This window comes from Lynx canadensis, chromosome C1, assembly GCF_007474595.2.
Source record: "Lynx canadensis isolate LIC74 chromosome C1, mLynCan4.pri.v2, whole genome shotgun sequence".
NCBI lineage: Eukaryota > Metazoa > Chordata > Mammalia > Carnivora > Felidae > Lynx > Lynx canadensis.
Window position 1 is genome coordinate 204,462,027 of NC_044310.1, and position 14,148 is coordinate 204,476,174.

Below are 14,148 nucleotides of genomic sequence, written 5' to 3' on the forward strand. Positions count from 1 at the left end.
GAATTGAAGCCCATCCCCAAGGCTATTCTAAAAGTAATCTAAAATAAAGCAAGAAAAATCGAAAACGGTATTCTTTACATAAAATTCTATTGCTTCTTTAGTTTGAAAAGACCTTGTGAGAACTTTGGGTCAGAATAAAACACGGCCCAAGTTGACCCGAAGTGATTTTGAAACGATCAGATGGGGACGTTGGGCTTTTAGGGTGAGGCAAGGACAGCAGGGAAAAGACTGGAACAATTTGCTTCGGGGAGACGCGTGGGTGGCTCAGGGGGATGGGCTTCTGATTTCAGCTCCAGTCGTGAGGTCGCAGTTTGTGAGTTCGAGCCCCGCACTGGGCGGTGTGCTGTCGGCACAGAGCTCGCTTCTGATCTTCTGCACCCTCCTCTTTTTCTGTCCCTCCCCTGCTCATTCTCTCTCTCAAACTAAATAAATAAATAAACTTAAAAACAAAACAAAACAAAACAATTTGGCTTGGGGCCTTGACTACCTAACACTAGGTCAGGGAAATGATAAAAAAGCTATACTGACATCAAGCGCTATGCATGTATGTAATTAGGAAGTATGGTGGTTTTTCTTTTCGATTTCATTATCATCTTTATGAGAATGCTGGATGTGATTATACAGTAAGAGAAGGTTAAAAACACCTGTGACTTTGTTTCCCTTGTTATCCCGCCATAGTGATTCAGGTACAGGATTCTTACCACTATCACCAGCGAGTTCTGTTTAAAAATCACAATCTGTTCAAATACAAAAATTACCCAGTGACTACTGGGTTTCAGCAGAGAACAGCAAGGTTCGTTAGTTTGTTTCAATCAGAGTCATGTTAATCGCATGAGGGTATTTGACACATAAACCTGTGTCTTTAGCTCTTTTCTCTCATTTACTCTGCAACCACAAACAATCAATTCCCCATACACCCCTTTAACTTTGATGAGCCCTCTTGAGTCCCATCCTCCCTCACACTCCTTCCTTCTCTCTTATTATCAAGTAGAGATTCTCCTCTGTCACCTTTTTTTCACTTCAGGAGGGATTCAGCTAGGGGAAGTCAAATTCGGGATTACTTTACGAGGGAACTTTCTGGGCAGTCCCGGTGTAGACACATAAATTCTAATGGCATTTAAGAGAGATTTACATAAAGGTGGTAATTGATAGGCAGAAGCATCAAATGCTATCAATTAACTTTATTATCCTGAACATTTAAAAATCCATTGTGCTTTTTGTGTTTGTATTTGTGGAACCCTTCTGGGAAATGGGGCCAATGTTATATTTTGTTTTGCTGGCAGGTTCATTGCAGTTTATCAAAACACACACGCACACACAGTATCCAACAGTGCAAATAACGTGCTCCTGGCATGTGTATGCTGGATAAAAACTCTTTGTTCTTCTTGTGTCTGGGGACTAGAGCTTATATTTGCTTAATCTCAGGCTATATTACTCCTTTCTCCAATTCTATCAATGGTTTAATGAAGGATTCATCTGCTATCTGCACATAATTTCCTTAGTTCACTACTAAACGAGGGCATTTGCCGTAACATAATTTTAAGTTAGTCTTAAAATTAGGACAAAACCTAGCTTTAAATTCACTCAGACCTTCGACATCTTTGAGGTGTTTGACATGAACAGAGAAACAGAGTGGCAGGAGCACTTCAAATGTCCTAAAAAATTAAAACAAACAAACCCTTAAATAATTCACAGGTTAGATATCCGTAAGGAAACTTACTTCTTGGTAAAGGTATGACCTCAGAGCTATAAACCCTTACCTTCTAAGGGCGTAAAACAAATTATAAAAGGGCTAGGTCTCCTTTCTCAAGGTGTTAAAACAAGTTTATGTCCTCAGAATTGATTTTATTTCTGCACTGGGTCATTAATACAGCCTCGTTTTACCTACTGAGATAGTTCCTCAGTATGAACTGCTTAATGACATCATCATTAACTTAGTTTTCATTTAATCTTTTCAATGTGTTAGTTTTTATAGGGTAAAGGTTATATTTAGAAACATGGCAGTATCAGAACCCACTGATGTTCTTTCTCCCGCAAACCTTGTGGTGAATTTCTCTTTCTATCGGGAGCAAGGAGTCCCTCTTTTTTGCTTTACCTTTTCCTTCTCAGTCTGGAGAGGATAAACAGCTGCCACTTATAAATATTTGTGGCATACGAGTTTACAAAATCTGTCTTAAAAATAAACTAATTGGAAGGTCTTTGAGAAATAATAAAGCTTTGCTCCAAGTCTCGAGTCTAAACCAAGTCGAGGATGATTTACGACTGGCCTCAGTCGACAGCCACTGCTGCTTTGTTGGTTCTCTCTCTTGATCATTTCTTAAAGCTCATATTCATATTCAGACTTGAATAACAAAGCTTGTTAAGATCCTTACATGTATATTTTCCTAGAAGTTGTGCTGAATAACTTATTTAAGTCACTGCCATATTTATTGCACCACTGAAAACCTGGCATTTGTAAATATTTCTTATTTTTATAGGGTGATTATAGGGTGCTATGCCTTACACAAAATTCTCTTACAAGATTTCTCTATTCATTGGCGAATACGTAAAGTATTTGGCATCCTTATTTTTTTTTTCAAAATTCAGAAGATCAAAAGAAAAGAAAAGAAAAGGAACACAAGAACATTTCCAAACTAATATTATACTTGAAATGAAAGTTGCTTTGCTTTTCTAATACCAAAGTCGACTAAATTCTCTTAAAACTGGCAGGATTCCTAGTCCTCTCCCAACTGAAATAGCAAATCCACTAAACAGTTTACTCAAGTTAAAATTCAGTCAAAACATAAAGGATTACCTACTATCTACTGTGAAACACTTTCTGGGATTTCAGTAACTACAAACTCAAGACTTTGACCTCATCTCAAGACAAAGTTTCTAAGAGCGCGCTTTTCAAGCGGAAGAAAGGGTCCTTAATAATGTCTCTAGCAATTTAAGATACTCTAGGATGTGGGCCAGGCACAGATCAGACCAAAGTATATGTACATCATGCTGCATTTATTTATTTACTTCTTTATTTTTAAAGAATTCTTCTTTTTTTTTAAATGTTTATTCATTTTTGACAGAGAGAGACAGAGAGACCGAGACAGAGAAAGAGCGAGAGCGAGCCAGGGAGGGGCAGAGAGAGAGGGAGACACAGAATCCGAAGCAGGCTCCAGGCTCTGAGCTGTCGGCGCAGAGCCTGATGTGGGGCTCGGACCCACGAACCGTGAGATCATGACCTGAGCCGAAGTCGGACGCCTGACTGACCCAGCCACCCGGGTGCCCCAACGTGCTGCACGTATGTAAAACAAATTTTTTTTTCTGGGAATTTCTTTTTTTAAAACATCTATTTCCTTTTTGAGACAACAGTCAGAGAATATTCTTCCCTTGCGTTTTTCGTATTTCACAATTAATGGGTTCATTTTTCCCTTGTTCAACACGTATTTATTGTGGATGAGCTGTCCTCATTTACATCTGTATAAATGCATTTATTTGCATGTACCATTTGTACTACATTAACTGCATGTGTGTGTGTGTGTGCTCAACACTATACATCTTCAATGCAAAGAAAAAGAGCCCGGTTAGGATTTGCTGTGAAATCAGAAAGGGCTAAATGAGAAATACTCTACAAACGGGGAGCAGGTGACTTAGAGAAATGAAAAGCAACTCTATTCCGATTCAATTTTTGACTAAATGTATACTGAAACTCTTCATGTTTTCTCCGCCCTCACCTTCAATTTTCCTTACTAGCCGCGTTCCCCGAAGAAATGAATCGTTCCTCAGGTCCTTGTGTCTTTAAGGGGCTCCTCAATGGTGAACAATAATAATTAAGAAAATGCGGGGATGAATCGAGTCAGTGTATCAGTCAAGTTAGTAGATCAGTCAGTATTCCGCAGGGAAACAGCCTACTCAACTGGGGAGAGCTTAATGAAGGAACAAGTCACGAAAGTGGGGCTGCGATCGAAGACACCCAAAGGAAGGTGAAACCAAGGGCAGGAAGCAACTCCCACCTGGTGGAGACCTGCAAAGGGAAGGGGGAGACAGAACAGGGATGTGGTCAGATCTGCCATGTGCTGGGGGAGGGGCACCCGACAGAAGCCTTGGCCTTCGATGGAGGAACACAGCCATTGTCAGGCTGGCCCACACCAGGAAGGGGAGAAGCCGAGGAAGTGAAGGCCTTTCCTATTCTCCGATGTTCTTGCACTGCTTTCTGAGAACCAAGCCAACCAGCAGCCAGAGGGCAGGAGTGCCCTGTTAATGCAGTCCATGGACTTTAGCTTCTGGGGGTCCGGAACCGAATGGAAAAGAGCAAAGAATGGAATGGGAAGGGCAAATACTACCCAGTACAGTTAGATTGGAAATAATAGTTCCAGGGGCGCCTGAGTGGCTCAGTCAGTTAAGTGTCCGACTCCAGTCATGATCTCACAGTTCACGAATGCCAGCCCCAAGTCGGGCTCTGTGCTGCCAGCTCGAAGCCTGGAGCCCCCTTCGGATTCTGTGTCTCTCCCCGCCCCCCGCCCCCCACACACACCCCTGCTCGCACTCTGTCTCTCTCTCTTTCTCCAAAATAAATAAACATTAAAAAAAGAAAGAAAGAAAGAATAGTTCCAATTAAATAAGTCCTGGCGATGTAATGTACAGCATAGGGACTTACAGTTAATAATATCGTATTGTATACTTGAAAATTGCTAAGCAAGTAGCTCTTAAACGTTCTCGTCACAAGAAAAAAATTGTAACCGCGTGTGGTGATGGATGTTACTCAAGACTTTTTAAGGCGATCATTTTATAATATATACAAATACCAAACCATTACGTTGTACGCCTGAAACAAATATAAGGTTACATGTCAATTATATCTGAATTAAAAAAGGGAGGGTGCCTGGGTGGCTCAGTTGGTTACACGTCTAACTCTTGATTTGGGTTCAGGTCATGATCTCAAAGTTCATGGGATAGAGCCATATGTGGGGCTCCGTGTTGACAGTGCAGAGCCTGCTTGGGATTCTCTCTCTCCCCCCCTCTCTCTCTGCCCCTCCTCTGCTCATGCTCTCTGCTCACTCAAAATAAATATATAAACTTTTATCAAAAAAATAATAAAAGCTTTTAAAAGTAATCGTTCCTATTCACAATAGGCAAATCCATAGAGAAAGGAAGCAGACTGGTAACTTTCAGGGGCTGGGAGACGGGGTGATGGATAGTGACTTTCAGGGTAATACAAAAGTGATGGAATTAGGTAGCAGTTCCAGGAATGTTTGTACAACTTGGTACATGTTGAAATCATTAAAATAGTAACTTTTTTGGTTATGCGTATTTTACCACAATTAAAAAAAAATCTTATAGGACAACTTGAAAAGAGGAAAGTAAGTCCCTTCACCTCAGATGTTAAGAGACAATAATATCTACTATTTGTCTTAAGAATTGAAAACTGGGTTCCTTTGTTTTAAGCTCTTGAGAACAAGAGCATCCACTGAATGAACTGCCAATTAAACTGACATAGAACCAAGGACAATCCTGTTGACCTAGTTAAAAACATTTGCAAATTTGTGCAACCTTTACAGAGAGCTCATGTGCACATTTCCAGCTTAGAGATTGACTTTTAAAAGATAGCTCGTCTTTATAATCTGTACCTTCTCTACCAATTCTCATTGGTGGGGAGCTAATTGTATCACTGAAGTATCGTAAGCCTTCGAATTCAGTAGCTGGTTCCACTGTGGGAACAGAGAGATTAAAAATATTTGAGAGCTAAGCTCCCATTTACATGAACTCAATTGTGGTTTAGAGCAACTAAATAAAAGGACCAAAGTATAAGACTTTTTATGGCTCACATGAGGAAACAATTCCAAACCACTGTTTTCTCTAACAAGGAATTCCTTCCGCGCGTTTTGGAAACAATTCTATAAATGTCAGTATGTTTTATGCTAATTCTTCATATACAATGAATTAATTTTATAGGGATTTAAATCACTAGGTTTTATTAGTTCTTTTACATTGTGTGCTTCTTTGGGAAGAAACATGACTCCTTGATTTATCTTTATACAATGTTTTAATTGTTGACTGGTATAGGGTTTCTAATAGCAGGTCAGGGTCCTTTGGAATTGGGTTTGCTGAAAAGTTCTGTATAGGTGCTAAAACTGAGACACCCCCCCCCCATCAGGGTATATGTATGCCTTCCTTAGATTAATAGTGTCTTCTGGATTGGGGGATGGTTTTAAATGACTTTAAGTTTCCTTCCAGGGCTAACGTTCTATTTTTGACTTATAACTTTGCATTTTATTTATTTTTTTCTTATTTTTTAAAGTTTTTTTTTTGAGAGAGAGACAGAGAGACAGAGAGAGTGAGAAGGGGAGGGGCAGAGAGAGAGGGAGAGAGAATCCCAAGAAGGCTCCACACTGTCAGCATGGAGCCCATTGTGGGGCTCAAACTCACGAACCACAACATCATGACCTGAGCTGAAACCAAGAGTTGGACGTTTAACTGGCTGAGCCACTCAGGTGGCCCCTAACTTTGCATTTTAGATGCTTAAATACACACACATACACACACACACGATCTCATAGACTGCTGAATCCTTACAACACTCCTATAGTCCTATAGGCAGTGCAAGTCTTTTCCTTGTTTTGTAGATGAGGAAGTCAAGCCTTTGAGAGATTACGTGATTTGCTCAAAACCAAGCCAGGAATTAAGGCTAGTTCTTTTGATTCTACAACCACCATACTATCAAGTCAGGAATTGTAGCCTGCAAGATGGATAAATCATCTCTATCCGTATTCCAGGGCAGATCTACCTATCATATCTAAAAGGTTCCTTTCAAGCCTTATACTGGATCTAAAGATTAGTTTCGTCTCTTTTATTGCACTAAGTTAAAAGAGACCAGTAGTGTGGGTTTAGTTTTGCCAGTCTCTGTCTCCTACGGATGAATGAAGATTGACGTCAATGAATTATAAAAGCTACGGTCTTCTAACTGTATTGACACAAACATGATTTATTATTTGTTAATAATTGCAAAAACAAAACCCATCGCTGCTTAGATTTTAGTGCATGTCCTTGAATATTAGATCATTTTCTTTTTTATAAAATGTACAATTTGTTTTCACTGGCATAGATCGTAAGACATAGATTGTGAACATTTCCCTTTGACAATACATATTCTCCCGGCATAACTTATGATCATATATTTTTTACAGCGTTTCGTTTCAAAAATGTGCGGTAATTCCCTTAGCCAATTTCCTTTTGTTGGTCATTTTGCTTGCTTTTCTTTATTATTTTTTCAGAGAAACAAATCCTGTTATCAAAATCTTTATATAGTTTAGAAAATTCCTTAGGCTACAGTCTTACAAAGGAAATTACTGGTAAACAAGTTTGTGTGTTTTTAAGAATTTGGAAAAAAATTTGCCACGATTTTCCCCAGAAGTAACATGAAAATTTACACCCTGAAAAACAAGTGCCTGACATGTCCTAATTCCCAGTCTCACTGCCAATAGTTTCAAAATGTTAATATTTGCTTACTTGGTTGTTGAAAATGGTGTCTTTTTATTAGCATGATTTTCAGGGATGCTAATAAGTAATTTTTTCCGAGTCTTTCTACTTTTCCTCGTTTTGTACGTATGTGTTGGTTGTATTTGTCTTTGGGACATACGTTTCTTTTCATTTTTTATGTGACTAGATTGTTTTTATGTTTAGAAAGTTCTTCCCCTATTCTGATAGTGTATAAATATTTATTCCCATTTCCTTTAGTTCTATGATTTTATTTTGATGCACATATAATTTTAATATAGCTGGACTATATCTTGGTGTAGGATATATTTATCATGTTTCTTTCTTTTTAAATATATTTTATGGATTGCAAGGCCAGTATCATCTACTTGAAAAAATCATTTCCCCACAAATTCACAATGCCATATTTATCATCTATTAAATGACTTTATTTAGGCAAGCGTCTGTTCTTTCCTATTAATCACATTGATAATTCTGGACCTACTCTCACCCTGCTCCTAGTTGTTTTATAATATATTTTATTACCTAATGGTAAGAGTCTTCTCGCATTACTTTGCTTTTTAAATTATTCTCTTGGCTACTTTTGCTATTTACTCTTTCAGATAAATTCCAAAACCACCCAGTCGAGTTTCAAGGATGTTCCTTTGGGATACTGATTGGAATGATCTTAAAGTTAAAAACTGATTGGAGAAACAGATTTGATAATCCTCTGTACTAACTAATTTTGTCATATGTTTGCTCATTCATTCATTCACTCACTCAACAAATATTTATTGAGTTTTCTTTTTCATTCTCGCTGGACTATATCTGATAAGGAGGGCAAGAGCCTGGGAACATGGGTTAATTTGCCAAGAATTTTAGGAGAGTCTCTCACATCCGTCAGTAGTTCCCTATGGAGCCTCAGTTTTTAAAACTTCTGAGGCATCGGAATCCCTTAATGAACTTGGTTCCAGGGCCTGCTTCCTTTCAGTGAATCTGGACCTCTTAGGTTTTTTGCTAACTTTCCAGGTGATTCTGAAATACACCCTGGTTTGAGAGCTATTACCTTGAAAATTTTCTAAAATAAACTGCAAGTGGGTTAAAGCAAGTTTCAGGTATCCAAATAGAAATGATAATTAATAATATTTATTGAGCACTCTTATAATTGCTTTACAGAAAATAAAGAATTTAATTCTCACAACCAAATTAGGTGGTAGCTTCGCCATTATTGTCCACATTGCCCAAGGGAGGGCCCCAAGGCTCAACAAGGGAAAGTAATGTGCTTGGGGCAAGTGCCTGGGGAGTGTCCCTGACAGGATGGAAATCCAGGCCACCTCCTTTTCCGTAATCATTCTGGGCTTATGTCACCTCGACTCATCGTCACTTAAGTTTTACATTAGTGCACTTTCTTTTTTTTTTTTAATTTTTTTTTTCAACGTTTATTTATTTTTGGGACAGAGAGAGACAGAGCATGAACGGGGGAGGGGCAGAGAGAGAGGGAGACACAGAATCGGAAACAGGCTCCAGGCTCTGAGCCATCAGCCCAGAGCCCGACGCGGGGCTCGAACTCCCGGACCATGAGATCGTGACCTGGCTGAAGTCGGACGCTTAACCGACTGCGCCACCCAGGCGCCCCCATTAGTGCACTTTCTTAAAGTTTATATACATTTAGTTTTGTAAAAAGCTTTATATCATTAGCATAAATGATTTGCATACCATGCAATGATGCTATAAATGATAGCATAAACATGTCTGATTTGCCAAAAATAGAAAACACCGGTTGACCCTTGAACCAACGTGGGTTTGGACTGCTGGGGTCCACTTATATGCAGTTTTTTCAATAAATACTGTACTGTAAATGTATTTTCTCTTCCTTAGGATTTTCTTAATAACACTTTCCTTTCTCTACTTCACTTTATTGTAAGAATACAGAATACAATACATAGAACATACAAAATACACGTTTATCAACTGCTTATGTTATCAGTAAGGTTTTGGTCAACAGTAAGCTATGAGTAGTCACGTTTTGGGGGAATCAAGAGTTATATGCAGATTTTCAATTGTGTGGGGGTAGGGGCTGGTGCCTCAACAGCCCACATTTTCTCCTCGACTTAATTGCAAGGCTTAAAAGAAAAGGAAAAGAATAAATGCATCCTATCTTCAGGGAAATTTAACTATGTGCTTATATTATGTGAAATTATGTATGTGTCATATATGAGCCATGCTTTGCAGTGACAGTGGATCAATGAGCCAACTAAAAAAATCCACAAACAAAACCGAAAACGAGATGAATATTTGTCTAACATTGGATCAAACGATGACTTTATAAACATGAGAACGATAAAATAAATTATAGAGAAAGTCAATTCGTTTGATTATAAAACGTTTTAGGGGCACCTGGGTGGCTCAGTCGGTCTAGTATCCAGCTGTGATTTTGGCTCAGCTCAGGAGCTCGTGGTTTGTGAATTTGAGCCCCGTGTCAGGCTCTGCACCGACAGCATGGAGCCTGCTTGGGATTTTCTCTTCCCTCTCTCTCTGCCCCTACCCTGTTTGTACTCTTTCTCTCTCTCAAAAAAAAAAAAAAAAAAAAAACTCTTAAAAAATGTTTTAAACAGTGTGTATCCAAAAAAGAAAGAAAAAAAAAGAAGAAAAGAAAAAAAGAAAGTAAATAAATAAGCTGGTAACACAATCAGAAAACATTACTCTCTCTCTCTCACACACACACACACACACACCATATATATATACATATATATATATGTATATATATATAGTATCTTCTAATAGAATGAACTCACACAAATCATTTTAAAAGTACTAAATAATGGAGAGACGAGCAAATCAAAATGTTGACAGTACGTTTTCTCTGGATCACAGTTACTTTTTTTTGCTACATTTCTATATTTTCCAGCTTCATATCTTTTAGCATGTATTGTTTCTATATTCTGAAAAAAATACTTCTTTAATATACATCATTAAAAAAAAACTTCTCTAATAAATATTATTTTTGAAAGAAAGTAGAAATATAAATTAGCTTGTAAACAGAGACCCACAGAGGCAAGATTTATAAAACTAGGAGCTCATCTAGAGATAAGATTAGCTCACCTGTAGTAACTGGAAAGGCAGGAATTATATGTTAAATCTATCAAGTATGGTTTTAAAATATCCATTAATAAAATTTGGTTTCGATAGAAAAGAAATGACATCCAAATTGATAAATCCCTTTGTGTGTCTCTTTGTCTCTCTCTGTGTCTGCCTGTCTTTCTTTGTCTTTGTCTCTATCTCTGTCTCTCTCTCTCTCTCACACACACATGCACATACACACACACACACACACACACACACACACACATTCACACACACAGCACAGTCCTTTATAGAATACCATCTGGTCCATTACAGAAGTTTAACAGAGTTCAAAGGCTTAGCTTCAAAAGCTGACAACAAAAACACGGATACATCTTCCTTGAGTCTCCTAAAATCCCTGAGAAATTGGCTAGGCCATAATCAATATCATCCTGTTTTGCAAATGAAGATTCAAGATCAGTAAGTAATGTGACGTTCTAGTGCTCCCAAACTGAGTGGGCACCTAGAATTACCTCCTAAGGGTGCGTTGCCAAAGCAATACAGGCCTCGCCAATTAATTTAGCATCTTGGGAGAGGTCCATATAATTGATATGTCTTAGAAGTGTCTCGGATATTTTGGGTGTGCAGCCAGGATCAGAAGTAAATGAGCAAAAGTTTGATTTTCTGACTTCAATCCCTGGGCTAATTTTATTGTACCCACTCACAAGGGATATATTATATAAATACACAAGTCTTAAAACATATAGTTTCTTACAAGTGCCTGAGATGTTAAAACTTAAGCTATTTCCCCATGTCTGTAGTGGTACAGATTTAAGGGCTTATGTTTCTTGTTATTACAAATCTCTTAAGAAAATACCAATTTATCTCTAAGCCTAATGAAAGGATGTCTGGTGTCTATACTTTATTTATGCATAAGATATAAAAAAAATGATTAAGAATTTTCATTGTACCTTTCTGTCCAGACTTGAAAAATCAAAAAACAATTGACAAATTTAGCAGCTAAAAGAACTAAAAGTATTTGCCAAAGTTTATTTAAATATGTTGCTTTAATATACTTGATGTATTCCACACTCAATTTGAAGATATTTATTGTTTTAAAGCAAAAATATTTTACATGACTGTTTACTATCCTGCCTTAGGGTTAAATGTTCAAAAATTTTAATAGCTATCAGATATTAATTTTTAATAACTATATTAACAATGAGTTAATGACCACGGTTAATAATTCATACACTAAATTATACATCCAAGCAAGTTTCTTCTTTATACATTTATTAGGCAAGTAATAGTAATATTCACATTATTTTAACATATGTCTTGCCTGGCTAAATTCATGAAGCCCATTTCTAAGCCATTTGGAAACTTTTTGTGGAAGGGTTGATGTTTGCCAATGGTGCTTCATTTCCTTAAATGCTCCATACTACCAATTAATTAGTCTCACAGGGTAGAGACCATAGAATTTATTATGGATGCTTAGAAGACTTTCCTCTCATCAGCAAACTATTAAAGAGGTAACCATCATATTGTTTATGTTGCTAAAAATGTTTCATATAGACTGGTACTCGAGACAGAATTTTCTCTAATACAAAAGGAAAAAAAAAGTTGAGAGAAAAAATATTTCACATAACAAATACTGGGTGAGAATGTAATCTCAGTCCAAAAGTTGAGCAACACTAAATTGATAGGGTACCAAACAGCTTTCTTCTTCTTTTTTTTTTTTTTTTTGATTAAAATGATAATCTTAGATGGAGATTTCAACAGGCAGCATTATCATATTAGCATAGAGAAAGGATTCACATCAGAAGGAGACAATGTTATTTGATAGAAGAAGTACTGAGGTTAGCAAGAGTTAGGTTCCAATCTAGATCGGACATTTTGAGTCAAGTTTTAGCAAGTTTCTTAAAGGCTCTGGACTTCAAGTCCTTAGTTGCCAAATGGAGATAAAAGTCTCTACTTTGATTATTGTCCCGGATTCCAGAGATGCAACACTAAATTGATAGGGTACCAAACAGCTTTCTTCTTTTTTTTTTTTTTTTTTGATTAAAATGATAATCTTAGATGGAGATTTCAACAGGCAGCATTATCATATTAGCATAGAGAAAGGATTCACATCAGAAGGAGACAATGTTATTTGATAGAAGAAGTACTGAGGTTAGCAAGAGTTAGGTTCCAATCTAGATCAGACATTTTGAGTCAACTTTTAGCAACTTTCTTAAAGGCTCTGGACTTCAAGTCCTTAGTTGCCAAATGGAGATAAAAGTCTCTACTTTGATTATTGTCCCGGATTCCAAGAGATGGAAAATGTAGAGCCACCGAGCAGGGTTGAATATGTGTATTTGCTTTTTTTTTTTCTTTGATGTCATGAAATCCTGTGGAATTTAGATCAAATCTGATTATAGTCACATATCATCTTGCATTATATGTGACTGACTTCCCATTTTTTTGAACATGTTGAATGCAGAGGGCATAGGTCATGTTTTAATATACTTTTTTTTACTGTATAACACAATAAAGATGATAAACATTATTGAGCAAATAAAAATATGAGTGTATTTAGTTATATATTTATTGAAAGATTTCTCTTTGTATGGTTTTATTAAGGACAATATGGTGGAAATAATTCTTCAATTATGGTAAAACCTTGGACATATAAGGGAACTAGAGTATGAATTTTGACTTCAAATAGAGAGGCATTTTTGTATCTCTACTGTCTTAGATTCTTAGCTTTGGGTAGTGACTGCCTTTAACCCAATTTAGCCAAGAGTAAACTATAGAAGAGACAGTTTGTTGCTTCCAGGGATCCATTCTCATGGTTGAGAAGTATGCTGTTGTGATAGATTACACGGCTCACTCAGTTTCTCTCCCTTCCGCCTAGACCCACACCATGTGCCAAGCAAATTTGTAGTACTTTCTCACTATGGAGGAGGAGATCGGGAGCCACCCTTTTTCACCAGGGTCAAGCACATGACTTGCTCTGGTCAAAGGGACATTAAGAGACAGGATACCAATAGAAGCTTGAAATGCACTTGCCTTCAGGCTTGCTCTTTTGTGCTTCTGACATTGCTGTGAAAACGTGCCAGGGTTAGCTTGTGGAATGGCAGGGGACACACACGTGGAGCAAAGTAACCCTCTTCCAGAGCTGACAGCCAAATGACACCCGTACATCTGAGGGAGCCCAGCCAGATCCGTACAGCCACCTACCCAGCCTTCAGGTTTCCCCAGACATCTGAACACGAATTAATTTTTGTATACCACTGATGTTTTGTGGCATATATATATATATATGTATATAGTTATATATAGATATCTAGTTATATACTTGTTAGTTACATGTTATATATAATAGAAATTATGGTATATATATACATGATAAAGATATAGAAATATAAAGATAAAGTTAAGGAAATATACATACAGGGGCGCCTGGGTGGCTCAGTCGGTTAAGTGTTGGACTTCCGCTCGAGTCATGATCTCATGATTAGTGAGTTCGAGTCCTGCATTGGCTTTGTGCTGACAGCAGACAGCCTGGAGCCTATTTCCGATTCTGTGTCTCCCTCTCTCTGCCCCTTCCCCCGCTCACGTTCTGTCTCTCTCTCTCTCTCTTTCAAAAAT